Source organism: Furipterus horrens, unplaced genomic scaffold, assembly GCF_987537825.1.
Source record: "Furipterus horrens unplaced genomic scaffold, mFurHor1.1.pri manual_scaffold_2, whole genome shotgun sequence".
In the NCBI taxonomy this organism is placed as follows: domain Eukaryota; kingdom Metazoa; phylum Chordata; class Mammalia; order Chiroptera; family Furipteridae; genus Furipterus; species Furipterus horrens.
The window spans coordinates 150,181,016-150,207,764 of record NW_028327172.1 but is presented as its reverse complement, the minus strand read 5'-3'; the positions used below and the strand labels follow the sequence as shown (position 1 = coordinate 150,207,764).

At 37.8% G+C, this 26,749-nt stretch overlaps 1 protein-coding gene across 6 annotated transcripts in view; it reads left to right on the top strand.

Moving 5' to 3' along the window:
* Window positions 1-26,749, top strand: part of ARHGAP21 (Rho GTPase activating protein 21) — a 140,232-nt gene that overhangs the window by 11,723 nt on the left and 101,760 nt on the right. Inside the window, exon 1 of one of the 6 annotated variants that reach the window (XM_090266622.1) lies at window positions 19,385-19,403. The exons of the other annotated variants lie outside the window; for them this stretch is intronic. The gene's annotated coding sequence lies outside the window, so the exon portion shown is untranslated. Of the gene's footprint in view, window positions 1-19,384; window positions 19,404-26,749 lie in introns of those variants that run through there. 6 annotated transcript variants of the gene reach the window in all.

Below are 26,749 nucleotides of genomic sequence, written 5' to 3'. Positions count from 1 at the left end.
ACCCAGTTTACATCAGATCTTTATTGTTATGCTTTTAGGAAATTTTTAGATTTATTTTCTTTTCATTTAATAATTATTTTAGATACCCTTCTCTGCCTATAAGAGGATAGAGATTCATCTATCTATTGCCATTGACAAAATATGTATCATCAATTTTGTGAATGTAGGAAAGAAGAACTTTTTAAAAAGCATTGTACAAAGATATTTTCAAGGATCATCATGTTGGAAAGATTAATTTGGTATGGCTGTGAAGGGCAGAACTGGGATCAGTGGACAGAAAGATAAAAGGCCCAATGTGTTCTTTGCAGAAGTAGGATGACTTTCAGTTAGATTACAGGGAGGATTCCTGCTTTGGTAGGAATTTAAGTCAGGTAATTCTGGTTGATTATTAGAATCAGCTGGACACCTTTTAAAACTACATATTCTTGTCTCCACAATTAAGCTAATGAGTCAGAACAGAATTCCCTGGGAATGGCACCCCAGAATCTTACCTTTAAAAATGGTCCCCTGGTGATCTTCCAAGTGTAAGAGCAACAGGACTAAATGACATTCGCAGCTACTTTCAAAGTGTAAATTTATATAGTACCTTGATTTTGGAATTTTACTGATCAGTTTGAAATCAGTATAAAGAAAACAGGCAAAAATATGGAGAGAAAATCTAAGTGAATAAACCAAGAAAATTTCAAGATTAACATTTTTCTATTTGTAATCAAACATATTTCTACATCATTAGTTTTTCAAAGTAATATTTTCAAATAAAATACATTTTATGTCAAAAGAGTACTTAAAACTTCAAGTGATAGGTGTTGTATTTTTTTGTATATGTGTTATACTTTAACCAAAAGTTAACATTTTTAAAGTGTCAGAATCTGACTTTGATTATGATTAAGCTGTTGTTACTTTTTAGCTGAATTATAAAAGTAATTTGTTTCACGTCATTTTCTTTATACAAATAACAGTAATTTCTTTGGTGCATCTTGTATTTATTTGTTCATATTAACTGTCAAGAATAAGAAAACTTACAATGGAAGGGAAAAAACATATTGTTCTTTACCTAGGTATACATTTGTGAAGGGTTTCAGAAATCATTCTAACATTAATAATAAACAAATCATTAACAAAATAAATCTCTCTGCACACTCTTTCTCTTTTAACACCAGCAGTTAATTCTGTCTATCCATTGAATCAGTCTTGTCTTTCAGTCTCACTGATTATGAGATGCATTCGCTAATACAATGCAAATATAATGTAAACTAATTACAGAGTCCAAACTACCAGTTCTGCAGTAGAAGCAGGATTTCTTGACGTCAGTGAGAGTGATGTTGGAGAAGGAACAAAGCCACTAACAAAGAGAATCTGGCAGAGTGAGACCAGTGGACGAATGAAAGCATAATCAAGGTTGATAGGCACCTCAAAAGAGAATGGTTTGAATTGGAAGGATTAAGAGAAGCCTTTGAGAAAACCGATGTCCTTGAACATGATTGCATATTAGGGGACGTATAGCTTTTCTTTTAGAAGGTGATGTTTAGTTTAGACCCCAGTGATTATGCCACTGAGAGTTAATAGGAAATCATAATTTCTTTAGTTGACTTTGAAATAAAGCTGTTTAAACAGAGGTCCAGGGGTAGCTTCTTAAAAGGTCCTACTTCTATAATAGTTCTTAGATGCCCAAATATTTCAGAGTTCTGAATATTTTAGATGACTTCATTTCTTTTTAAAGTCCCTTTATTGGGGGTATGATTGAAATGTGAACAACTGTACATATTTAACTGTACAACTCTGTGACATTGTGGAAAACACCCATGAAACCATCCCCACCATCAGGACCATAAACTTATCCATCACCTCCCAAAGTTGCCTCCCACCCCCTTTATTATTGTTGTTGTTACTATTATTATTTTGTGGTAAGAACACTTATCATAAAATCTGCTGCCTTAGCAAATTTTAAGTATAAAGTATGATATTGTTTAGCTATAGGCATTGGTTGTATAGTAGATCTCCAGAACTTATTTATCTTGCATACCTAAAACTTTGTGCCCTTTGATCACCTCATCAATTCCTGCAATGTGCTCTCTGTTTCTATGAGTTTGACTATTACAGATTACACATATAAGTGAGATCATACAGTGTTTTGTTTTTCTGTGTCTGTCTTATTTCACTTAGCACAGTGTCCTCCAGGCCCATCCGTGTTGTTGCAAATGGCAGGATTTCCTTTTTTAAGGCTGAGTAATATTCTCTTCAAGGTCCTGATTTCAGTTCCTTTGTGTAGATATGGAGAAGTGGGATTGCTGGATCATATGTTAGTTTTCTGTTTTTTCACTTTGCAGGAACCTCCATATACTGTCTAACCAATTTACATTCCCACCAACAGTGTGCCCAAGGCTCCCTTTTCCCCACATCTTCACTAGCAGTTACTATCTTTTGGTTTTTAATAATAACCATTCTAAGAGGGTGAGATAATATCTCATAGTAGTTTTGGTTTACAATTTACTCATGATTAGTGAAGTTAAGCACATTTTCATAGAAATGTCTGTTCAGGTCTTTTGCCCATTTTTATTTTTAAGTATATTTTATTGATTATGCTGTTACAGTTGTCTCTTTTTCTTTTCCCTTTGCTCCCCTCCACCCGGTATTCTCCCTTCCTTCCAGCAATCCCTCCCCTGAGAGTTCATGTCTGTGGGTCATGCATGTAAGTTCTTTGGCTTCACCCTTTTCTATACTGTTCTTAACGCCCCCTTGTCTATTTTGTTCCTACCAATTATGCTTCTTAATCCCTGCACCTTTCCCCCCATACTTCCCCTTCCCCCTCCCAGCTGATAACCCTCCAAATGATCCCCATACCTATGATTCTGTTCCTGTTCTGGTTGTTTGCTTAGTTTGTTTTTGTTTTTGTTTTTATTTTGTAGATTCAGTTGTTGATAGTTGTGAGTTTGTTGTCATTTTACTGTTCATAGTTTTGATCTTCTTTTTAAATCAGTTCCTTTAACATTTCATATAATAATGACTTGGTGATGACAAACTCCTTTAGCTTTACCTTGACTGGGAAGCACTTTATCTGCTCTTCCATTCTAAATGATAGCTTTGCTGGATAGAGTAATCTTGATTGTAGTTTCTTGCTTTTCATCACTTTGTTTTTTTTTTTTTTTTTAATTTTTTTTTAAAATTTTTTTATTTTGGTTTTTCAATTACAGTTGTCCCCTTTTCCCCCAATTTCTCTCCCCCACCCAACCCACCCCCTCTCCCACAATCATATCCCTCCCCGTTGTCCATGTCCATGAGTCTTTCATACAGGCTCTTTAATTAAACCCTTCCCTTACTTATCCCCCTTCTCTCCCTCTCCCCTCCCCCCTATTGACTGCTATTCTGCTCTTTGTTCTATTTAGTTCTTTTGTTTGTGTTGTTCTTTAGTTTCCTGTATTAGGTGATATCATATGGTATTTTTCTTTCTTTGCCTGGCTTATTTCACTAAGCATAATTCTCTCTAGTTCCATCCATGTTGTTGCAAATGGCAGGAGTTCCTTCTTTCTTTCTGCTACATAGTATTCCATTGTGTAAATGTACCACAGTTTTTTGATCCACTCATCTACAGATGGGCACTTAGGTTGTTTCCAGCACTTAGCTATTGTAAACAGTGCTGCAATGAACATAGGGGTGCATAAGTTCTTTTGAATTGGGGTTTCAAGATTCTTCGGGTATAATCCTAGTAGTGGAGTCATTGGTTCAAAAGGCAGTTCCATTTTTAATCTTTTGAGTTAATTCCATACTGTTCTCCATAGTGGCTGCACCAGTCTGCATTCCCACCAACAGTGCAGTAGGGTTCCCGTTTCTACACATCCTCGCCAGCACTTGTTGCTTGTTGATTTGTTGATGATGGCCATTCTGACTGGTGTAAAATGGTATCTCATTGTGGTTTTTATTTGCATCTCCCTGATGGCTAATGATGTTGAGCATTTTTTCATGTGTCTATGGACCTTCTGTATGTCCTCTTTGGAGAAGTGTTTGTTCAGGTCCCTTGCCCATTTTTTAATTGGGTTGTTTGTTTTCTTGATGTTGAGTCGTATCAGCTCTTTATATATTTTGGAAATCAGTCCCCTGTCTGTGATGTCATTGTTTTCATCACTTTGAATACTTCTTGCCAGCAAAGTTTCTTTTGAGAAATCAGCTGATAGTCTTATGTGAACTACTTTGTAGGTAACTCTCTCTTCTCTTGCTGCTTTTAAGATTCTCTCTTTCTCTTTAACCTTGGTTATTTTAATTATGATGTGTCTTGGTGTGGTCCTCTTTGGGTTCGACTTGTTTAGAACTCCCTGTACTTCATGGACTTTTGTATATGTATTTTCTTCGCCAAACTAGGGAAGTTTTCTTTCTTTATATTTTCAACTAACTTTTCAATTTCTTGCTCTTCCTCCTGTTTTTTGGGCACCCCTATTATTCAGATGTTGGTATATTTGGAGTTGTCTCAGAGGTTCCTAAGCCTCTCCTTGTTCTTTTGCATTTTGATTTCTTTTTTCTGTTCCGGGTGAATGTTTATTTCTCCCTTTTGTTCCAAATCATTGATTTGAATCTTGACTTCCTTCCCATTACTGTTGGTTCCCTGTATATTTTTCCTTATTTCACGTTGTATAGCCTTCACTTCTTTCTTTATTTTGTGTCTGACCTCAATCATTTCTCTGAGCATCCTGATCCCCAGTGTTTTGAACTCTTCATCTGATAGGTTGGCTATCTTTGTTTTGTTTAGTTATTTTTCTGGGGTTTTGCTCTGTTCTTTCATTTGGGTCACATTGCTTTGACTCCGTGTCTTGGTAGTGTGGCCTAATGTAGTAGGTGTCCTATAGGGTCCAGTGGCACAGGCTCCCCTTTCACCCAAGCTGGGTACTCAAGGTACATCCTTCGTGTGGGCTGAGTACACCCTCCTCTTGTATTTGAGCCTTGGTTGCTGTTGGCAGATCAATGGGAGGGATTTACCCAGGCCAGTGAGCTGAAAGTACTGGCTGTGTCCACTGACCACCAACCTGGCCTCCGTGGAGGATAAGCTGTGCAGGGGCAGGGTGGTGGTGCTCCAGCATGGTCTGTACCTGTCCACTGCATGTGCTGGCCCTGGGGTTTCCTGGGTGGTGCAGGCCAAGGTCAGCTCCAACCTATGTTTTGCCCAGGGCCACCTTGCCTGAGGTATAAAGCAATCTGAGATGGCTGCTATTTGTGCTAGGCTTGGAGATTCTCAGGTGAAGCCAAGCTATGAATCTAAGCTAGCTGGGCCTGAAGCTCACTGAGGCCATGTGTTGCTTGTTTGATAGGATTTAGTAAGTTGTGAAGCCTGAGCCAAGACCAGCTATTCACGTGGAAAAGCAGTTTGGGTGGGCATGTAAGGATGTAAGTTTGGTGGGGCGGAATCTCTGGGGATCTCCAAGGCAGATCAAACAGTGTTAGCCAAGTTGATGGAGTCTCAGATATGGCACAAGCTTGCTGGTTCTGTGGGGAGAGGGTTTAGAAAAGAGACAATGGCCTCTGCTTCCTTGATGCCAGACACTTCAGTTTCTCCCTGGGTGCCACTGGTGCCTTTCAAGCTGCTGCCCTGGTGCTGGAGCTCAGAGGGAGTGAATCTGAGTAGGTGAGTCTGTGCAGGGGTTCTTTAAGATGAACTGCTTGGGGTTCCAGCAGTTTTTCCCACCAACTCAATCCCCGCTGGTTTTTGCAGCCAGCAGTTGTGGGAACTTACCTTTATGGCACTGGTATCCTGTGCTAGGAGGCCAGGTATTGGGTAGGGACTCCTCCCTCCTGAACTTTATCCACTACATGTGGGTTAGAGAACAGCCCTTTCTGCATCTGTACCCCTACTACCTGTCTCGATGGATGTGGTTTCTTTAATTCCGTAGTTGTCAGACTTCCATTCAACTCAATTTCTGACAGTTCTGGCTGATTGTTGTTCTATAGTTTAGTTGTAATTTTGATGTGGTTGTTTGATGAGGTGAGCCGCGGGTGCTTATGCTGCCATCTTGACCAGATCTCCCTTTGTCCATTTTTATGTGAATTATTTGTTTTTTAGCTCCCTTTATTTTTTATTAAAAGTCATACTAATAGGAACAGTTACTATGATACTGTAGACTCAGTGGGAGAGACTAGATACCACTGGATTCTTCCTTAGAGTGGTATGAGCCACACAAGAACTTTTAGCTGAGGATATTAATAGATCATGTTAGTTTATGGCCGTTAGATATAACATCTGCTCTAGACAAGGGGTAATGCAAATTCTCTTCAGTTTCAAAGAACTTGGAAAAGAATCATTTTTGACAGGAAAAAGTATCTTCTTTTTTTCTTTTTTTTTGTAATTAGCTTTATTGAAATACAATATTTTTACAATAAAATTCGCAAATTTTATTTTTTTAAAGATTGGCATTACTTTTAATTACTTTTAAAAAATATGTTTTATTTATGCTATTACAGTTGTCCCAATTTTCCTCCTTTCCCCCTTTCCCCAGATCCTGCCACTCCCTCAGGGAGTCCCCATACCTTTGTCTCTGTCCATGGGTCATGCATATAGGTTCTTTGGCTACTATATTCCCTATACTGTACTTTACATCCCCATGACTGTTCTGTAACAATCAATTTATACTTCTTTTTTTTTAAATAATGTATTTATTTGTGTATTTTATTTTCAGAGAGAGGTGAAAGGAGAAAGAGAGGGAGGGAAACATCACTGTGTGGTTGCCTCTCACTCGCACCCCCAACTGGGGACCTGACATGCAACCTAATAATGTGCCCTGACTGGGAATTGAACCAGCGACACTTGGTTGCAGGCCAATGCTCAATCCACTGAGCTACAGCAGCCAGGGCTAATTTGTACTTCTTAATTCCATCACTTTTTTCTCCCACTAGACCGGACCCCCCCAGCCCATCTGGCAACCATCAAAATGTTCTCTGTATCTATGATTGTGTTTCTGTTCTGCTTATTTGTTTATTTGTTTGTTAGAATTGATAGATATGTATTGTTATTTTATTGTTCACATTTTTTATCTTTTAAAAATAGACCCTTTATCATTTCCTATAATACTGGTTTGGGGATGATGAACTGCTTTAGCTTTTTCTTATCTGGGAAGCTCTTTATCTGTTCTTCAATTCTAAATGATAGCTTCGCTGGGTAGAATAATCTTGGTTGTAAGTCCTTGCTTTTCATCACTGGGACTATTTCTTGCCAATTCCTTGTGGCCTGCAAAGTTTCTTTTGAGATACCAGCTGACAGTCTTATGGGAGCTCCTTGTAGGTAACTAACTGCTTTTCTCTTGCTGCTTTTAAGATTCTCATTTTGTCTTTAATCTGGCATTTTAATTATGATATGTCTTGGCATGGGCCACTTTGAGTTCATTTTGTTTGGGACACTGTGCTTCCTGGACTTTTACATCTTATTTCCTTCACCAAGTTACAAAAGTTTTCTGTCATTGTTTTTCCAAATAAGTTTTCAATTTCTTTCTGTCTCACTTCTCCTTTCAGCACTACCATGATGCAAATGTTGGTATGCTCGGAGTTGTCCCAGTGACTCTTCACACTATCCTTATTATTTTGCATTCTTTTTTTTTTCTCTTTTCTGATTGGGTGTTTTTTATTCTTCCTATATTTCAAATAGCTGATTCGATTCATCCACTCTACTGTTGATTCCCTGTAAATTATTCTTTTTTTCAGTTAGTATATCCTTTGTTTCTGAATAGATTCTTTTTATGCTGTTGAGGTTCTCACTAAGTTCATCAAACATCCTTATAACCTGTGTTTTGAACTCTGCATCTAGTAGATGCTTGTCTCCATTTTGTTTAGCACTTTTTCTGGAGGTTTGTTCTGTTATTTCACTTGGGCCATACTTCTCTGTCTCCTCATTTTGGTAGTCTCCTTATTTTTGTTTCTGTGTATCAGATAGAACTGCTACATCTCCGAGGCCTGACAGAGTAGCCTAATGTAGTGGTGGTTTGTAGGGTCCGCAATCACCCAAGCTGAATACGTGAGGTGCATCACCATGTGGGCTATGGAACACCCACCTGTTGTAGTTGAGCCTTGATTGCTGTTGGCACGTTCAAGATTAGCCACCACCTGTGTTCTCTTCGGGGTCACCTAGCATAAGCTACAAAGCCATCTGCAGATGGCTGCTGCTTGTACTGAGCGAGGCCAAGCTGTGAACCAAGTCCTGGGGCCACTTAGCAAGTGGTATGGAACTCCCTGAGGGCAGATGCTGCTTGTTTGAGATAATTTAGAAAAATCTGAAGCAAGAGCCAAGACAAGCCATTCTTACGGAAAAGCCACTAGAAACAGCCTGGGTGAGCTTTATAATTAGGTGGGGCGGAGCCTCAGGGAATCACCAGGTGGGGCAAACAGTGTGAGCCAGGTTGATGGAGTCTCAGATATGGCACCCCATCTGCTGGCCCTTTGGCGCTGAGGGCTCCCCAGATGTTGCCCTGATGCCAGACAATTCAGTCCCTCCCCATATGTCTGATGCCTTTCAATATGCTGCCCCTGTGCTGGAGCTCAGAGGGAGTGAGTCTGCTTAAGTCTGTGTGCTGGCCCTTGAAGAGGAACTGGCTGGGCCTCCAGCAGTTTCTGTCTTCCGCAACCTCAAACCCTGCTGGTTTTTATAGCCAGAGGTTATGGAGACTTATCTTCCTTGCAATAGAACCCTGGACTTGGGGGGCCTGATGTGTGGCTGGGACCCATCAATTTTGAAATATCTCTCCCGATTTATATTCACCACGTGTGGATGGGGGAACCAGCCCCTTCTGTGTCTTCGCCCCTCCTACCAGTTTCGATGTGGTTTTGAAACCAGAAAAGTAAGCATTTGTGCTGCCTGTCACTACCAGAAGCAGTTAGAGACAAAGATTGAATCTTTAAAGTTTGGAAAAAAGGTTAATCAGATAAGAGTTGCAGTCCAGTGGTGATTTTCCTAGTATTTCTTTATTTGTTGATCAACGATTCTTTATCTGCATCTTTATCTGTGTTCCCTTCCTGGAACACAGCAGCTCAGATACCATAGATACCATCTGGATGGATGACTTGCAGACCCTCCTGGGCACAAAGGTTGAAATCTTGTCAGCCTCCTGGAGTCACGTAGGTCATGCATTCCGGTTCTTGGAATAACAGCTTTTCACATGTAGTAATCACTTAAGCTTATCAACTGTAACTACAGCTAAAATCTTTAATTTTGAGTTTCCCTATCACTTTTTTCTTTAATTCCATAGTTGTAGGACTTATCTTAAGCTTGATTTCTGGCAGTTCTGAATGATGGTTGTTTTGTAGTTTAGTAGTAATTTTGATGTGGTTGTGCAAGGAGGTAAGCTGTGTTTACCTATGCTGCCATCTTAAATTTACCTCTTTTTTTTAAAAAAATTATTTAAAATTTTAAAATTACAGTAGATATTCAGTATTATGTTAGTTGTATGTATACAGCATAGTGTCTTCTCCAGTTAGCTTTGAATTGATAGTACACCCTTTCTGCAAATGGTTTTAAACTTTACAGAGCAGCTTGTGTGATTAAGAGGAAGAAGATAAAGTGCCAATATCAGAACTAAAAAGATGGCATCATTCAGAGCCTTCAGACATTTAAAAAGACAAAAAGGAAACATGAACAACTTTATGAAGGTGAGTTTGACAATTTAGGTGAAATGGGCAAAGGTGTAAGGATTCTGATACCAATTAGATTTGTGAATGTGTGGGGGTTCCCACATGGAACAATTCTCCAACAGTAGTTGAGTGTCCTACAATTCAACTAATTTCTGACACTATCTGCCTAGAGCCTCATAACATCAGATTCCACAAGTTAAAGGCTTAGTCTGTTGAGACTGCCCACCTCCACTTCAGCCACCTGCAGCAAGTCTAGATAGTCAGTCACCTGTGTCTTTGACCTACCAGACTACAGATGGGAGTTTCCAACAACTCCCTTCTTGGATTCAGTTAAGTTGCTAGACTGGCTCACAGAAATCAAGAGAAGCATATTACTTACTAGATCACTGATTCATTATAAAAGAATATAACTCAGAAACAGCCAGATGGGAGAGAAACATAGGGCAAACTATGGGGAAAAGGATTAGTGCTGCCATGCTTTCTCCAGGAGCACCACTCTTCCTGCATCTCTGTGTGCTCACCAACTCAGAACCTACGAACCTCATCCTTTGGGTTTTTATGGAGGCTTCATTACATAGGCAGGATTGATGAAATCATTGGCCATTGATTCAACCTCCAGCCTCTCTCCTCTCCCGGGACTTTACTGGGTTGGGACTGAAAGTTCCAACCACCTAATTACCCGGTGGCAACCATCCTTTGGTGTAGTCCAAAATTCACCTTATTAACATAACAAAAAACACCTTTGATGCTCTCATCACTTAGGGAATTCCAAGGGTTTTAGGAGCTCTGTGCCAGAAATGGGGATAGAGACCAAATATATATTTATTATGAACCATAGTATCTCACCTTAAGAGATACAAATTACAAAAACTGCCACAAGAAAAGATTAAAAAAATTTTTGACTAGTGCCACCTATGTTAAAGAAATTGAGTGTGAAATTAAAAACCTGACCAAAAAAACCCCCAACCAGACAACAGACAAAAAAACCCCCAAAACTCTATCACACATTTATGGAGGAAATCATACCAATTCTATGCAAACTCAAAAAATAGAAGGGGAGTAAACACTTCCCTTCTCCTTTTTATGAGGCTGACATAAACCTGGCAATAGCAGGCTGAAAACATTATAAGAAAAGGAGTTCAGATCAATAACTCTCATGGTTGTAGAGGTAAAAAAAATCCTTAACCAAATGTCAGCAAATCAAACCTAGCATTATATACAAAGGATAATATATCATGATTAAGTAGGAGTTATCCCAGGAATGAGAGGTTAGTTTATCATTTTAGCATAGTAACAGTTTAACATATTAACAGAATTTATATGATTATCCCAGTAGATGCAGAAAAAGCACTTGGCAAATTTAACACTTATTCATCATAAAGACTCTTAGAAAACTGGGAATATAAGCAAACTTACTGGATAAAGGGGCTCCTTATTGCTATTGTATGTGGTGTAATATTGAATACATACTTACTGTTGAGATCAGGAATGGGACAGGGATGCCTGCTGTCCACACTTATGCTAAACTTCAAACTGGATGCCCTCCTTACTGCAATAAGTCAAGAAAAAGAAATAAAAGGAAGGAAGGGAAAAGGAACAGAAGAAAAAACTCTTCTCTTGTAGACAACATGCTTGTGCACATAAGAAGTTGTAAGAGATTGCCCTGGCTGGGGTGTTGGTTGGAGCATCTTCTGTGACTGAAAGGTTGCAGGTTTGATTCCTCGTCAGGGCACATACCTAGGTTGCGGGTTCAGTCCCTGGTTCAGGTGCCTATGATTCCCTGGTCTGGGAGGCAGTCGACTAAAGCTTCTCTCTCATGTTGATGTTTCTCTGTCTCCCTTCTCTCTGAAAGCAATGAAAAAATGTCCTCAGGTGAGGATTTAAAAAAACAAGGGAGAAAGAAAGTTGTAAGGGATCTACCAATAAAACTTACCAGAACTGAAGGTGGCAGGATACAAGGATACAAAGTTACTATATAAATATTAATATTTTCTATATACTATCAACAAACAATTAGAAAATGGAATAAAATAATAGTATTGTTTTAATCATTTAAAAACAACCTAAATAGAGAGAGATATTATGTTTATGGTTTGGAAAACTCACCATTATTAAGATATGACTGAACCACAAACTGCTACGTTAATCCAATTTAATCCCAATTAAAATTCCGGCAGGGTTTAAAAATTTTTTTGTTAGAAATAGATGAGTTGATTCTAAAATTTATATGGAAAGGCAAAAGGATGTAGAATAGTCAAAACAATTTTGAGAAAGAACAACGTTTGGAGGACTCACACTGCTATTTTATAATTGTTATTCAAAAAGCCACAAAATCAAGATGGTGTAGAATTGGTATGATAGATAGACAGATATCCTCATTCTTTTACTATGGAAGAGAATGAGGAGTAAAATCATTTGAATTCAGTGGGTGAATTCAAGTAGTGCTGGAAGAAGTAAATACTCTATGGACAAAAAGGAACCTCCATTTTTACATTACATCATCCAGAAAAGTTAGCCCCAGATACAACACTAAAGTAAATGTAAAAGCTAAGACAATAAAATTTGTAGTCCAGAACAAAATATTCACGGCTCTGGGGTACACCAACATTTCTGAGATAGACCACACAAAAACCCCTTATAAATTAGACTTAACAAAATTAAAAACTTTGCTCTTTATAAAACACCATTAAGAAAACGAGAGATTCAGTCAAGATGGAGGCATAGGCAAACATGGCTTGCCTCTTTGCACAGCCACATCAAAATTACAACTAAAATATAGAACAGCCATCAGCCAGAATGGTCAGAAATTGAGCTAAAAAATAAAGGAAGAAGTGATGGTTATACAAAGTGATATAAAGAAAAATATACAGGGGACCTACAGTGATGGGAAGGAGGGTAGGGTTCAAATTTGGAACAAAAAGAAGAAATAAACATTCACCCGGAACAGAAAGAAGAAACAAGAATTGAAAAAAACAAAGAGAGGATTAGGAGCCTTTGGGACAACTTTAAATGTACCAATATCTGAATCATAGGGGTGCCAGAAGAAGAGGAAGAGCAAGAAATCGAAAACTTATTTGAAAAAATTATGAAAGAAAACTTCCCTAATTTGGCAAAGAAAATAGACATACATGTCCAGGAAGCACAGAGTTCCCAACAAGCTGGACCCAATGAGGACCACATCATAATTAAAATGCCAAAGGTAAAGATAAAGAGAGAATCCTAAAAGCAGCAAGAGAAAAGAAGAGAGTTCCTTACAAAGGAATTCCCATAAGACTATCTACTGATTTCTCAAAAGAAACTCTGCAGGCAAGGAGGGACTGGCAAGAAGTATTCAAAGTGATGAAAAGCAAGGACTTACAACCAAAATTACTCTATCCAGCAAAGCTATCATTTAGAATGGAAGGGCAGATAAAGTGCTTCCCAGACAAGGTAAAGCTAAAGGAGTTCATCACCACCAAGCCATTATTACATGAAATGTTAAAAGGACTTATTTAAGAAAAAGCAGGTTAAAACTATGAACATTACAATGATGACAAACTCACTACTATCAACAACTGAATCTAAAAAATAAAAACAAAAACAAAAACAAACTAAGCAAATAACCAGAACAGGAACAGAATCATAGTTATGGGGATGATTTGGAGGGTTATCAGCTAGGATGGGGAAGGGGAGAAAGGGGGATATGGTGCAGGGATTAAGAAGCATAATTGGTAGGAACAAAATAAACAGGGGGATGTTAAGAATAGTAAAGTAAATGGAGACACCAAAGAACTTACATACATGACCCATGAACATGAACTAAGGAGGGGGTTATTGCTGGAGGTAAGTGAGATACAGTGGAGAGGGGGGCAAAAGGAAGAATTGGGACAATTAACAGCATAATCAATAAACTATACTTAAAAAATAAAAATAAATAAACAAAATCTTAAAAAGAAAATGAAAAGCCAAGCCACAGATGGGGAAAAATACTTGCAAAACATGTATCTGATCAGGGACTTGCTTCCAGAATATATAAAGAACCCTTACAACTCAGTAATAAGACAAACAACCTCTGAGGGGAATCTTGAAGTCTGAGTCTCTGTCACAGGCGATGGCAGCGTGTTTCAGGCAGAGAGAACAGTATGGCCAAGGCAGAGAGTGAGAATAATTAAGCAGGAAAACCGCCACATTAAGGAAGAAAAGTCATGTTATAATAAACTGTTGTTACACTGTGAATCAGTTCCATATAAGATTGTCTGCCTTTGCAAAGATGATATGGTTGTTAAAGAACTGTATAGTCTGTACTTGTTTTGTTTGCTAATCCATAAATCAAGAATTAAAAACCAAACAAAACAAAAAAGTTATTTAGTAGTCCTTTGATTTCTGGCATGCAATACATTTCTATTTGTCCCTAGTTTTGAATGTCACAGCCTTTTAATATTCTTTATTCTTGTTGCACATCAGGTATTTATGTTACTGCTATTTTCTAGCCTTAATATTTACTTACTCATAATATACTTTTTGTAAGTACTAGACTGTAATGTGTTTTCTGAAAACATACAGTGATATAAATTAGATTTTAGATAAGTATTAAGGGTTTTAAGAGAGAACATTAAACCCTTATTAAGTACCTTACCTCATTTTATCTTCACAACATCCCCATGAGGTATGTATTTTTATTATATTCATTTTAAAGATGTCGAAAGTTAGGTCCAGCGAGCTTAAAGTTACACAGCCAAAAGAAGAATATAGTGAATTAAGGGTTAAAGTGGTAACTTATGATTGTAATAGCTTTACTAGAAGGAAGGAAAAAAGACTTTAGGGAGAAAAGTCTTTACTTTGATCTAGATTTACCAGTTTCACATAGATTTAAATCATTTGTGTTCTATTACTTAAGTGGTAAACAGTTCAATGGCAAATTAATAGACAGCTAGAAAATTTTATCAATTCTGAATTGTCTTCTGGCAAAATTGGAAACCTGATGTCTTGACGTCTTCAAAGTGTCAATTTTTGTATGCAAATGACCGAAATATTCTGATACTTCGATGTGTTACATTAGTAATCAAAGCCATATGCTATGTTTATTGTCTCAGACTTGGTCTTTAAGACTAAGGTTTGGAAGATAATCTCCTCTAGGTGTCTTAAGGTTCCGCTTTATTATTTCTCTTAGAATGGTAGATCGATCATATTTTATAGGTTTTTCTGGAGAAAATTTGCAGTTGAGGTATAGCTGAGCAACTGTAACAAGATTTAAAGTACATATACTTCTTCCACGTAGTCTTACTGTCCAACATAAAAAATTCACACAAAGCCAATGCCAGATCCATTGTTCCCTGAATATACATGAAGTCTGAAGTGTTTTCATGTTTGTTCATGTCCATTTTTGCTTGAAATGCCTTTCCCATGTCTTCTTATTTATGTAAATCCCATACTTCCTTCAAAGTCTGATTCAGATTTTACCTCCTTATAAAGCTTTCTCTGACCTTAGTGACCCTAGGGAGAAAAAATGTTCCCAGTCCCATGGGCGATGGTCTTGCCTCCTGTGGTCTTTCCCTCTCTTTCTTTATTTTCTTCTGGACTATTGCTGCCTAGGTACCCTCATCTCTAATGTTTGTACAGATCTGTAATTCATTATTCAAAATCCTTGGGTTTTTCAGGATTTAAAAGTTTTCAGATTTTATAAACGTAAGGTGATGCAGGTTCTGTGATAGCACCCAGCTGTTAAGAGTAATTTCTGCTGTTAATGCATGAATATTTATACTACGGGGACTAAGTAGACTTAGAGCTTTGTGTTAGCTCAAGGCAGGTCAGGTTTTTCTCTCAGTGAGTTACAAAACATATTTTGACTTGCAGACCTGTTTGAATTTCTGGAGTGTCCACATAGGATTATAGATATGTATTACTCAGTGTTTTCCAAGTATAAATTGTGTATAATGGCAGGAAAACCTAGTAATCATATAACACTTTATGATTTTTTTGCTTAATTTTTTTTCTTTTATTTATAGAACTAAATCAGTTCAAAAGATGACCTATGTGTGTATTATGTGTATGCCTATCTATCTGCCTGTCTGCCGGTTTGCCTGTCTGCCTATCTCTCTCTCTCTCTCATTTGTCTATCTAGTAGTATTAACTGGTAGGTGTAAACATGTCTTATGCTTCAGTTCTTATTGTAGCTCCAGTTGTCTCATTTTTGGCGAGTTAGCCTCTTCAAGTTTTCTCCCAAGTCTTTTAGACATAAGCCTAATTGTCTTTGGTAGCTTCCTGTCCAGTATGATCTTCGAATTTATCTTTCATATATATTTTCTGCTCAAGACCTGGAATCAGCTATTTTTTTTCAAGCTCAGCATTCTTTTAGTGGTGAGTGATATTTCAGGACCACATCTGGGTGTTAGAAGTGTTTGCTGCTACTAGGTTGTAATTGTTTATGGTCTTTTTCATACTAACTTTTTATTTTGAAATAACGTGAGACTCAGAAAAATTGCAAAGTAGTACAGAGATATTATTATACTACAGAGATACCTTGTATCCTTCATCCAAATTTCCCTAATGTAAACATCTGTTAAGTAAGCATAGTACGGTAACCTAAATGAGGAAGTAACAATGTTGATAGTAAATTACAGAGTATGTTTAGAAATGATTTATTAAAGCTTGATTATAGTTGTGTTTTTAGTTTCCAAGTCTATTTTTTCCCCTTTCATACTTTTGTTTGGTGCTTCTAAACTACTAAGAAAGGTCTATCAGATCAAATTACGTGGGAATTTTTTAATATAAGATGCCCGAAACCTTTCCCTCTCCTCCTCCAGAGTTGTTCAGAATCTCAGGTGGGGATATAATAGGTAGTATCAGTGTAGGTATATAGGGATTTTGCTAGAATTCCATCTGCCCTAGCAGCTTAGATTATTTTAGTAAGGAAGCAATTTGTGTTTGCTCACAACTGATAATAATGACCTCTTGATCCCAAAATAAGTTATTTTATCTTAAATGATTCAAGTTTGATGCTTCTAGTGCCAGAGATTCCTATCATACTTAGAATTGTCCTTCCACATTTATTAACTCCTTTAACAAATATTTATTGAGCACCTTCTTAATGCGAGACACTGGGGATATAGCAATGAAAAGGTACAGACATGTCTGGCCTCTGTCTTCATGGATCTACATGGATAATGGGAAATACAAACAGTTAAGCAGTTGGGTTATAATAGAGTGCAATGAATATTATTTTAGGAGAAGAGCAGAGAGCTCTGAAAAGCAGACAGAGCTCACCTAATGTAGGCATCAGGGAAACACAAACTTCCTGGGAAGATTATATTTAGCTTAGGTAGAAGTTAGCTTGGTAAAAAGAAGAGAAGAATGTTCTGGCTGAGGGAACAACCTGAGTTTCTGAATATGTCTAATACCTACAGCTAGAGAACATTTCTTTTTTTTTTTTTAAATTATTTATTTGTTTGTTTGTTTATTTTATTTTTAGAGAGAGGGGAAAGGAGAAAGAGAGGGAGAGAAACATCACTGTGTGGTTTGCCTCTCACTTGCTCCTCCAACTGGGGACCGGACGTGCAACCTAGTCATGTGCCCTGACTGGGAATCGAACCAGCGACACTTGGCTCGCAGGCCAACGCTCAATCCACTGAGCCACAGCAGCCAGGGTAGAGAACATTTCTGATATCTCATTGGAGAAAAAAGTATAAGACCGCAAGACCAAGGAAGGGGGAAGTATGGAAGTGAGCTACTTACTGGTAGTCTTTTCAGAGCATTCAAATTTTCATAGAAATAACTCACTTTTATTCATATTTCATCAGTTTCCATATCATCTAAGTTACATGATAACAATAACACAAATCCAACAGACATAAAGAGGTTTGTGGAAAATTAAACAAACTGTGTTAAGCGTGAGTCTCATTTGGTGGGAGCAGGCGTAAGTTGCTAAACATCTTCCCAAGCATAGAGTGAGTTGAGCTTGCCATGGGGTCAGCCAGTGTTTACACCCTGGGGACTGAGCTTTTTGGTTTGTCTGGCAAGTCAGTCAGCCAGTGGTCACTTAAGCCAACATCTATAATTATTATAGTTTTGGGAATAGATGAGCTCATTGAGGGAGATGAGGCACGAAGAGGGCCAAGAATGGAACCTCAGCACCAGTTAAGAGAGAGATAGAGGAAGACAAACCAGCTAAAATTTCAAGGCCTAATTAGAAACAATCTCCTAGGAGCTTCAGTTTTCCGAGTTTGAGGCCTTTGAATCTGACCTTGCAACTCATACTTGTTTCATTTGACTTGGCTTTTTGTAAACTTATTTTGCCATTGGAAACTTTTCTCATTTAACTAGTTCATACTCTGTATTCTATAGAACATGTAGGAATGTACTTTGGGAAACTGCTGGAGGCAAAAGGGAGCAAGGAAGGGATTAGGCAGGGTAATCAAAGCTAGCTTGTGGCTTCAGACAATCTTTCGGGAGTCCTGTGGAGGCAAGATTCCAGAAACGAGTGAGACAGGATGTTTGGAAGATCAACTCGAGGCCCTTGTGGTGGTCCAGGAGAAAGTTGATTGCAAGACCCCCGTCACTTGTTTGCAGTGACAACGGGGATCGAAAAGACAGGTTCAATATACATTTTAGTTGAAGTGACAGGACTTGGCAGCTCGATCTGAGAGGGGAAGAGGATGTCTAGGATCTCTGGTTTCTTCTGTTTGAGTGACCAAGGGAATGTGTTGTACTTCCCTTACACAGATGCCGGTTTGCAGAGCTGGTGCAGGTTGTGAGAGGGAAGATAGTTCAGTTTAGACGTGTATGTGTAAGGTATGTAGGTGAATGTATTTAGCAAGAGTCTGGACATGCAGATTTGGAACTTGGGAGAAAGGGTGGGGGGGCGAAACAGAGGTTTGGAAGTAATTGCTAATTAAAACTTATCAGGCTGGAGGTTAATGTCATCTAAGAAATGAGAGAATTCTAATTTAGGTTGGAAGGGAAGCCCATCTTAAGAATATTAATATCCTTGATTTATTAGGTGTCCATTAGACACTGCTTTAAGCATGTTATAGACATTATTTTAGACAAAAAAAAAAAAAAGAAAAAGAAACCCACGAGGGCAGGCGTTTCTTCACAAATGAATGTGTAGTTAAGCCCTTACCTCCCTGGGTAGCAGGTGAGGAAGTAGAGTGTATCTTACTAAGGGCCTTCTCACTTCGCTACATGGCCTTTTTCAAAAAAGGGGTGGTTCGAGAAGTAGGGAGAGAACCAGGAGAGTGGTAACATGGTACCCAGGGTGAGAGATGTTTAAGGAGCTGTCAGCACTGTGAAATGTACTGAAAGGCTGAGAAAGGAGGTGCCCTTCGGATTGAGTGCAGTGTATGGGTGGGTCAGGGATGCTGCCACACTTGTGTGCAGAGCTGGTTTGCTGTGGGAACAGTCAGTGTGATTGATTTCACACCCCCTTTCCAAGTTGTGTTTTCATTGAATGAATTATGGTAGCCTGTGGTACCCAGAAAGAGGGTAATAGCAATCATCTTTTAAAAAATTAAATAATAATAAATATGGGGTAAGACTTTCATACAAAGTCTTTCTTTGTGATCTAGTCATTTCAACGCACCAGTGTTTAGGAAGATGATGTAGTTCTGCCAATGAGCTCTTGCTGCTGAGACAGGAAAGGGAGGGGAAGATCCTATTTGTGGATCACATCACTGCGGAGCTCTTGTAACAGCGCCCCAGTGCTGACAAAAGCTGAGTCACAGAGTACAGCAGACTGCGCTGTAGCAGGCATGGCCCAGTTCAGGATTTTGGACTGCATGATCAACCACAACTGGAGTTTACTGTGCAATCTGTATTGTGCGTGGAGTGGCCAGGTTTGTGTGATAAATATATATATGTATATTTTGCTTTTTAATTCAAAACTGTATAAAAAATATCAGTGAAAATACTAGATGTGAAATCACTGTCTTCCTGTAACAATGAAAAAGTAATCTTTAAGACTATTACTTTTTATTAAAATACTTGCGTACCATGACATAGTTCAACCCTGATTATCTGAATTTTTCTGAAAGAATTAACTCTTAAACTGCACTGATAAGACTATTTGTAAAGCTTTATGTGATGGGGGAGGGGAAATAAAACTAGCAGAAATGAAAGCATTAATATTGTAAGATAAGGTAAATGTTACCTGTTTTTGGAGATATTTGCTGTGTTTATAAGAAGGTAGGCAAGATCTTGGAATGAGTTACTTTTCAGCTAGTTTTTCATTTTTAATAAAATTTGGTCTTTATTCTTTCATTATAGGATTAAATGGAAGTTCTTTTTTGAGCTTATTCTGTTACTAGATGGTCTTTTGATAAAGTAGTTATTTTGCAATAGAGAAAACTTGCTGGGTCTGTTTTTCGTGATAGTTGTTAATGTTTTTGAGTTTTCTTCCCTAAGAAGCAAAAACTTATTTTTCCCTTCAACTATCAATCAACATGCATATTATCAGGTGTAGAGTGCTTTTGTATGTTTTAAGTAGTATTGTACATATACAGCATAATGGCTTCTCTATAGAAATCTAGACACCTGCATGGGTGCTTTTTGTTTCAGTTATCGGTGAATCTCTACTAATTATGAATTATTTGCATTGTAGGGTTATTCATCACTTTGTGAGTATTCATCTTCCTTATTTGAAAAAAGTTCTTTAGTATTGTTTAAAATTTAGAAGAAAAACTAAATTTAAAATATTGAAAGCAATGAATGATAAATGATGTGTACCAGTCCTCCCCCATATACACACATACTGCCATTTATTTCCCAGTTCTTCCATAGCCAATGAGTAAACAGACGTGTATGACCATAAACTTAGTTACAAATGGGACTTTTGGGTCTCCAGTACTTCCCTTTATGTCCTATTCTCTTTATCCTAGAATGGTGAAAAGATATTTTCCTAGTTTAGGTGGGGCACAATAGACTAATGTATCAGAGAAGTTAGAGGTGGAGGTCATTTAGTCCATATTTCTTCTCGCGTAAGATTGATCTCTCAATGCACTTTCTAGTTCTCTTCCTAATGGATTTACATTACCGTAAAAATGTGGATTTCAAATGGCTGCTTAGAGAATAAAAGAAGAGAGATACAGCAATTATCTTAGCATGTAAAATTCATAATATTGGGAGCCTCCTAAAACTGAAACAAAAAAAATACTGTTTAGTAACTAGTTTGCAGCTATTACTAAACTCATTAGTTAACGTCATCATCAGAAAACATTCTAATTTGAGGTCCTGAACCTTATGAAGACTTCTTCATTCTGGCTAATCCCAAAGGAATACTTGGTTGCAACAGAGTTTAGGGATGTGTTGATCCAGTTGGCCAGCTATAGAAGGTCCTTGTGGACATGCCTTGGCCTGGGGTTTTACAGGATTGCTGTTACTACTTTCCCTATGGTTTAGATCCAACAATAGGTCATTTTGTTGCTAGGATCTCTGAGAAGAAGATTGTGCAGAATTTAGCCTTAAGTAAAAATGGCCTGTGGCTTTTATGCCATCACTAAAAGTATTTGCTGAAGGTCACATACTCAGTGCTTCTGGGACTAGACACGTTCCATACAAGAGTGAAGAGAGGTGAGCAATGAGGTATAGGACAGCAGGGATTGGCGGGGACTGTAGCTAACTGGAATTTAGCTTCAGAATATTCATGCCATCTTGAACCTACTGTTGCCATATCATTTAGTTTTCTGGAGAAACTAAAAATTTTGAATTTTTATATGAATTTCCTAACGTTTAAATGATGGTGACTAATTCAAGTTTTTAAAAAGACTTTGTACAGATGTGGCTCGAAGCTTTCAGTGTGTAACTTCTGATTTGTAGAAAGACTTAGGGTAGCAGTTGGTTTTGTTTGAGGTGTACTGTTGAAGCTAAGCAGCACCAAAGGATGCTGATGGATATCTTTGGAAAGTTTATGGTACATATTCTTAGGCAAGAAGTGTGAGAGAAAGTAGAGGAGTGAATGAAGAGGCTGGTTGAGGAGTGAGGAAGGCTGACCAAGAAAGAGACAGAGTAGTGCTGTGATGGGCACTCGGAGAGTGCCAGTTGGCAGAGACATCAGTTGGCACTTTTTTGGCATACTGCTGGAGAATTCTGACCAAGGTTTTGTTTATTAAATATTTCTGCACTGTTGTAGGAAGGCAATATAGTGCTGTTGTTAAGAGTGAAGATTTTCGTGCCTAAAAACTGGCTTCAAGCCCAGGGCTGTCCCTGGCTCGGTGATGAGCCTGGCAGTACTCCCTGACCTCAGCTTCTTCGTCCCCAGTAATAACTGCAGCATGGATTTTTGTGAAGATCAAACGAGATAACTTGGGTACAGCATTTAACATAGTGCCCAGCAGGACCAGTGCTTAATACGTGCTCACTATTATTATTACCATATTCTAGGTTGATAATGGTATATATTTTGCTAGATGAGATTTTTTTTCCCCGTGATCATTTTTGGGCTGTTTTTCAAGCCAAACCTATTTTTTTAATTAAATTTTTTTCAACTACACTTTACATTCAGTATTACTTTGTATTAGTTTCAGGTGTATAGCATAGTGGTTAGACAGTCACATACTTTACAAAGTGTTCCCCCTAATGTTTCCAATACCCAATTGGCATCATACACAGTTAGTACGATATTATTGACTATATTCTTAAATGAGACTTATTTTGGAAATAGAAAAGTCAGAGTACAGAGGTCCCTTTAATTTAACTTCTTAAATTGTAAATAAAATGCATGGTCACTTGTAAAAATTAGAAAATATAACTTAAAATTGATTTACCTGGTTCACTCATTCAAATACAGATACTGTTAATATTTTGATATGTGTACTGCCAGTTTTTCCCCACCGTGCGGTGTTTTTTTCTATGTGGATATATGTGTATTTTACAAGTTATAAATATATTATGCACATTTTTCCATATTGTGACATCCTTTTTAATGGTTGCTTAATACTCCAGCTAAAGAATTTCGATATAATGTTATCATTATAATATATATTTTATTTATATTAAAATATGTTTAATCATTTATCTGTTGAACATTTAAATTGCTTCTAGTCTTTTTATTATTATAAATAAAGTATGATGAAGATCTCTGAGATTATAACTTTTCCTGTTTAGGATTATTTTCATAGGGTACAATTTCAGAAGTGAAATTACTGGGTCAGAGTGGTAATATTTTTAAAGCATGACTTTTACAAAATACATTTCTATAGTAAAGAGACTCTTTACTATGTAATGCCCACAGCATTTTTAGATTTTGTGAGAGATGTGAAGTTTTAAAATTTATAGATTGTAATACTGTATATATATTGTAATACCACAATAGCATCAGGAAGAGAGAACCCTGTGTTGTTCTTTTTTCCACCTTGGTGTATGATAAATTTCAAATTGTAATCATATAGAACTATGACCTGAATGGTGATTGTGGAGTCAGATATAAGAAGTCTGGCATTAAGTTTTCATGTATGGGATGTATCCCATAATTCAGTTCTTGGGTTTTCCCTCAAATCTAGTGACAATTGATATTGCACAGCCACATATATAGAAGACTCAGAGGGAATACTGGGAGTACCAGTCATGGGAGATCCTGGCATTATCATTGTTCATATATATATTTGTATGCAGCCTGCAGTCTGTTTTTAGCCCAATGTAGCCAATCTGATCCTATTAAACATTGGAGCGTGTTGCTCCACTCAAAGCCCCTCGCAGATTGCCTGTGTCACTGAGCATAAATGCCAAGAGGCCTTATGTGAGTTATTTCTCTTCCTCCATCATCTCCATGGTCTTGACCTTGTTTACACATATTCGTGCGTTTGCCCTACTCATTGTTCTCCAGTAGGAACAATGGATTCCTTGCTATTTCAATTCCAGGGTCTTTGCACTTACTGATAACTCTTCTTGAAATGCTTCACATGGCCCTTCTCAATGGAGTATTGTGTTCCAGTTTCTTATAAAATGTTGTAAAAGGAAAATAATTATACCATTAAAGAAGATACATTTTTTTCCTTTGAAAGAATATGTAAAAATGATAGGACACTATTAATTTACAGAAATAGTTATTCTATATCAGTCTGTTTTAGGGAAGAAGAGCCAGATTAACCCTAGTTTGTACTGAGGACCCAGGAGGCAATTTTTCCTCTCTTCACTTGGGGAAACCAAATGAAAGCTAGAAAGAGGCTGTAGAGAACTTTTTTTTTTTTTTTTTTAATTGCTTCCCCCTTTAAGCTCCCCTGATCTTTCCTTTCTGGGTAAGAAGCAGTTGTAGCCTCGGGCTCACTTTGTTCCTCAGAGCTGTTAGAAAAGGACACTTTAAGTTGATAAGCTAGGAAACTGGGAATAGGCCTTTGGACACTTAAGATACCTTAAACTTAAGCCAGGCCTTTATGTCTCAGTGGATTGAGAGCCTGCTTGCAAAGATACCTTACACTTGCACTCTTAAATGTGGTCCGTAGAGCAGCAGAATCTGCATGACCTGGAAGCTTGTAAGAAATGCAGACTTTCAGGTGTCACTGTAGACTTATGAAATCAGAATTTGCATTTTAACAAGATCCTTAGGTGCTTCTTCTGCCCATTAAAGCTCTGCCTTAAACGACAGAAAGACAGTTAAAGTTTTTTTTGTTTTTTTTTTTAAGAGATGGTCAGGGCATATACCTAGGTTTAATTTCCAGTCAGGGTGCATATGAGAGGCAACTGATCGATGTTTCTCACATCGGTGTTTCTCTCTTTTTCTCTCCCTTCCTCTTTCTCTAGTATCAATAAACATTTTAAAAATTAAAAAAATTAAGGCAAATTCACAGTACTACAGTTTTATCACTTATTAGGTTCTTTAATTACATTTATAAAACATTATAGTTATATACTGCTTTCTTATAAGAGACCAGTTAATCCAGAATACCTGAATATTAAAAGGTAAAAGACCCCAAGGGTTTGCCTTGCTAGGCATAATAGTGTAAATTATTATTTTTTCTTGGCCTGACCCCCAAGAGAACTGTTTGTGTAGCTTTGTGGTGTCCTCTTCTCTCTGGAGACGTTGAAAATGGCGCAGGAGAAACTTGATGGTAGGCCGGGTGCACCTGGGATTGGCAGAAACACTTACGTATGCAGGGATACAGCTAACAGTGCCAAAATGCACAGATGGCTCATTTTCCACAGGTAGACTTAGCAGGTGAAAAGGGGGTGCAGTGGGGAGGTTGAGAACAAAATGACAGAGGCCTTTTTTAAGCATTGTGAGAAGTCCAAATAGCCACATCTGCATTTCACCAGTAGTATTTCAGAACTGTTGACCTACAGGGTCAGAAATATGGCTGTTAGAATTATTTGCTTTAGGTAGAGGGGGAAAAAACTACCCCATGCCCTGTGACTAGTCCCATAACACCAAACCACTGAAATGCTGAAAAATGTCACAGGAACTTCAGTTTAATATTTTGTGAGAGATAAAAGTAGGCAATGTTAAGTGAATACTAACTATGTGCCTGACACTTCACACATTGAACCTTCTTTAATTCTTTTACCAACCTTATGGAAATGATATTATTTTCCTATTCTCATTTATTGTTAAGGAAACAAATGAACAAGGGGTTAAGTCACTCTGTCAGGGCTAGGTAGCTAAGAAGCTGCAGAATAGGTTTCTGACTCAGGTAGTCAAACCCTTTGAGTCCTTGCCCTCAGTGCCCACAGTATACTGAAGGATATAATATAATATTTAGTTAATTAGCTTTTAAAGCTAGTAATTCTACAGCTGTATTAAGAATGTAGAGTAAATGATAAAAATTCTATATATATGTTTCCAATTAATGGCCAATTTAGTGAGTAGTAGAGAAAAATGGACTGAAAAAGGAGTAAGGAAATGGGAAAAAAGGGATAGGAATGTCTGGAATGATAGATACATATCATTGAAGGAGAAATACAAGGTTGAAAAGCAGGCTAAGAAAACAGGGAGGAGAATTAGGTTTTGCAATAATTCTGTGAGTTGTAGGTACCTGTTGTAATGTAGAGTAATTGATGAGTCACTTTCTTAGCTCTTCTTTTGTTCTGATATTGAAACCTTTAGCATTGCCGATACACATATACATACGACTATATTGTGAGTTGGTGACCATGTTATATAAGCAATGTAATTCTAAACATTAAGCCTATGTGAGCAGAGTTTAATGTTGAAACATTTTATTTTTTGAATTGAGGTATAATTGACATACAAAGTTACATTAGTTTCAGGTGTACAACAATGATTTGATATTTGCATATATTGCAAAATGATCACATTAAGTGTAGTTAATATCCATCACCATATATAGTTACAGACTTTTCTTGTGGTGAGAACTTTCAAGATGTACACTTAGCAACTTTTAAATATGCAATACAGTATCATTAACTATAGTCATCATGACTTACTCATTTTCTTTTTTTTTTAAGTATATTTCATTGTTTATGTTGTTACAGTAGTTCCAATTTTTTTCCCCTTTTCTCCCCTCCTCCCAGTACTCCTCTTCCCCCCAGCAGTCCCACCCCCCTTAGTTCATGTCCATGGGTCATGCATATACGTTCTTTGGCTTCACCCTTTCCTATATTATTCTTAACTTCCCCTGTCTATTTTGTACCAACTGATTATGCTTCTTAATCCCTGCACCATATCCCCATTTATCCCCCTCCCCACTCCCAGCTGATAACTCTCCAAATGATCCCCATACCTATGATTCTGTTCCTATTCTGGTTTGCTTAGTTGGATTTTGTTTTTATTTTTTAAATTCAGTTGTTGATAGTTGTGAGTTTGTTGTCATTTTTGTGTTCGTAGTTTTGATCTTCTTTTTCTTAAGTAAGCCCCTTTGACATTTCATATAATGATGGCTTGGTGATGATGAACTACTTTAGCTTACCTTGTCTGGGAAACACTTCATCTGCCCTTCCATTCTAAATGATAGCCTTGCTGGATAGAGTAATCCTGGTTGCAGGTTGCCTTTCATCACGTTGAATTCTGCTTGCTCTAGTCCCTTTCTGCCTGCAGAGTATCCTCTGAGAAATCAACTGATAGTCCTAAAGGCACCACCCTGGAGGCAACCCTCTGCCTCTCTCTTGCTGCCCTCAGGACTCTGTCTTTATCTTTCACATTTGGCTCCTCAATCATGATGCATCCTGGTGTGGTCCCCTCTGGGTCCAGCTCACCTGGGACCCTCCATGCTTCCCGGACCTGTATGTCCATCTC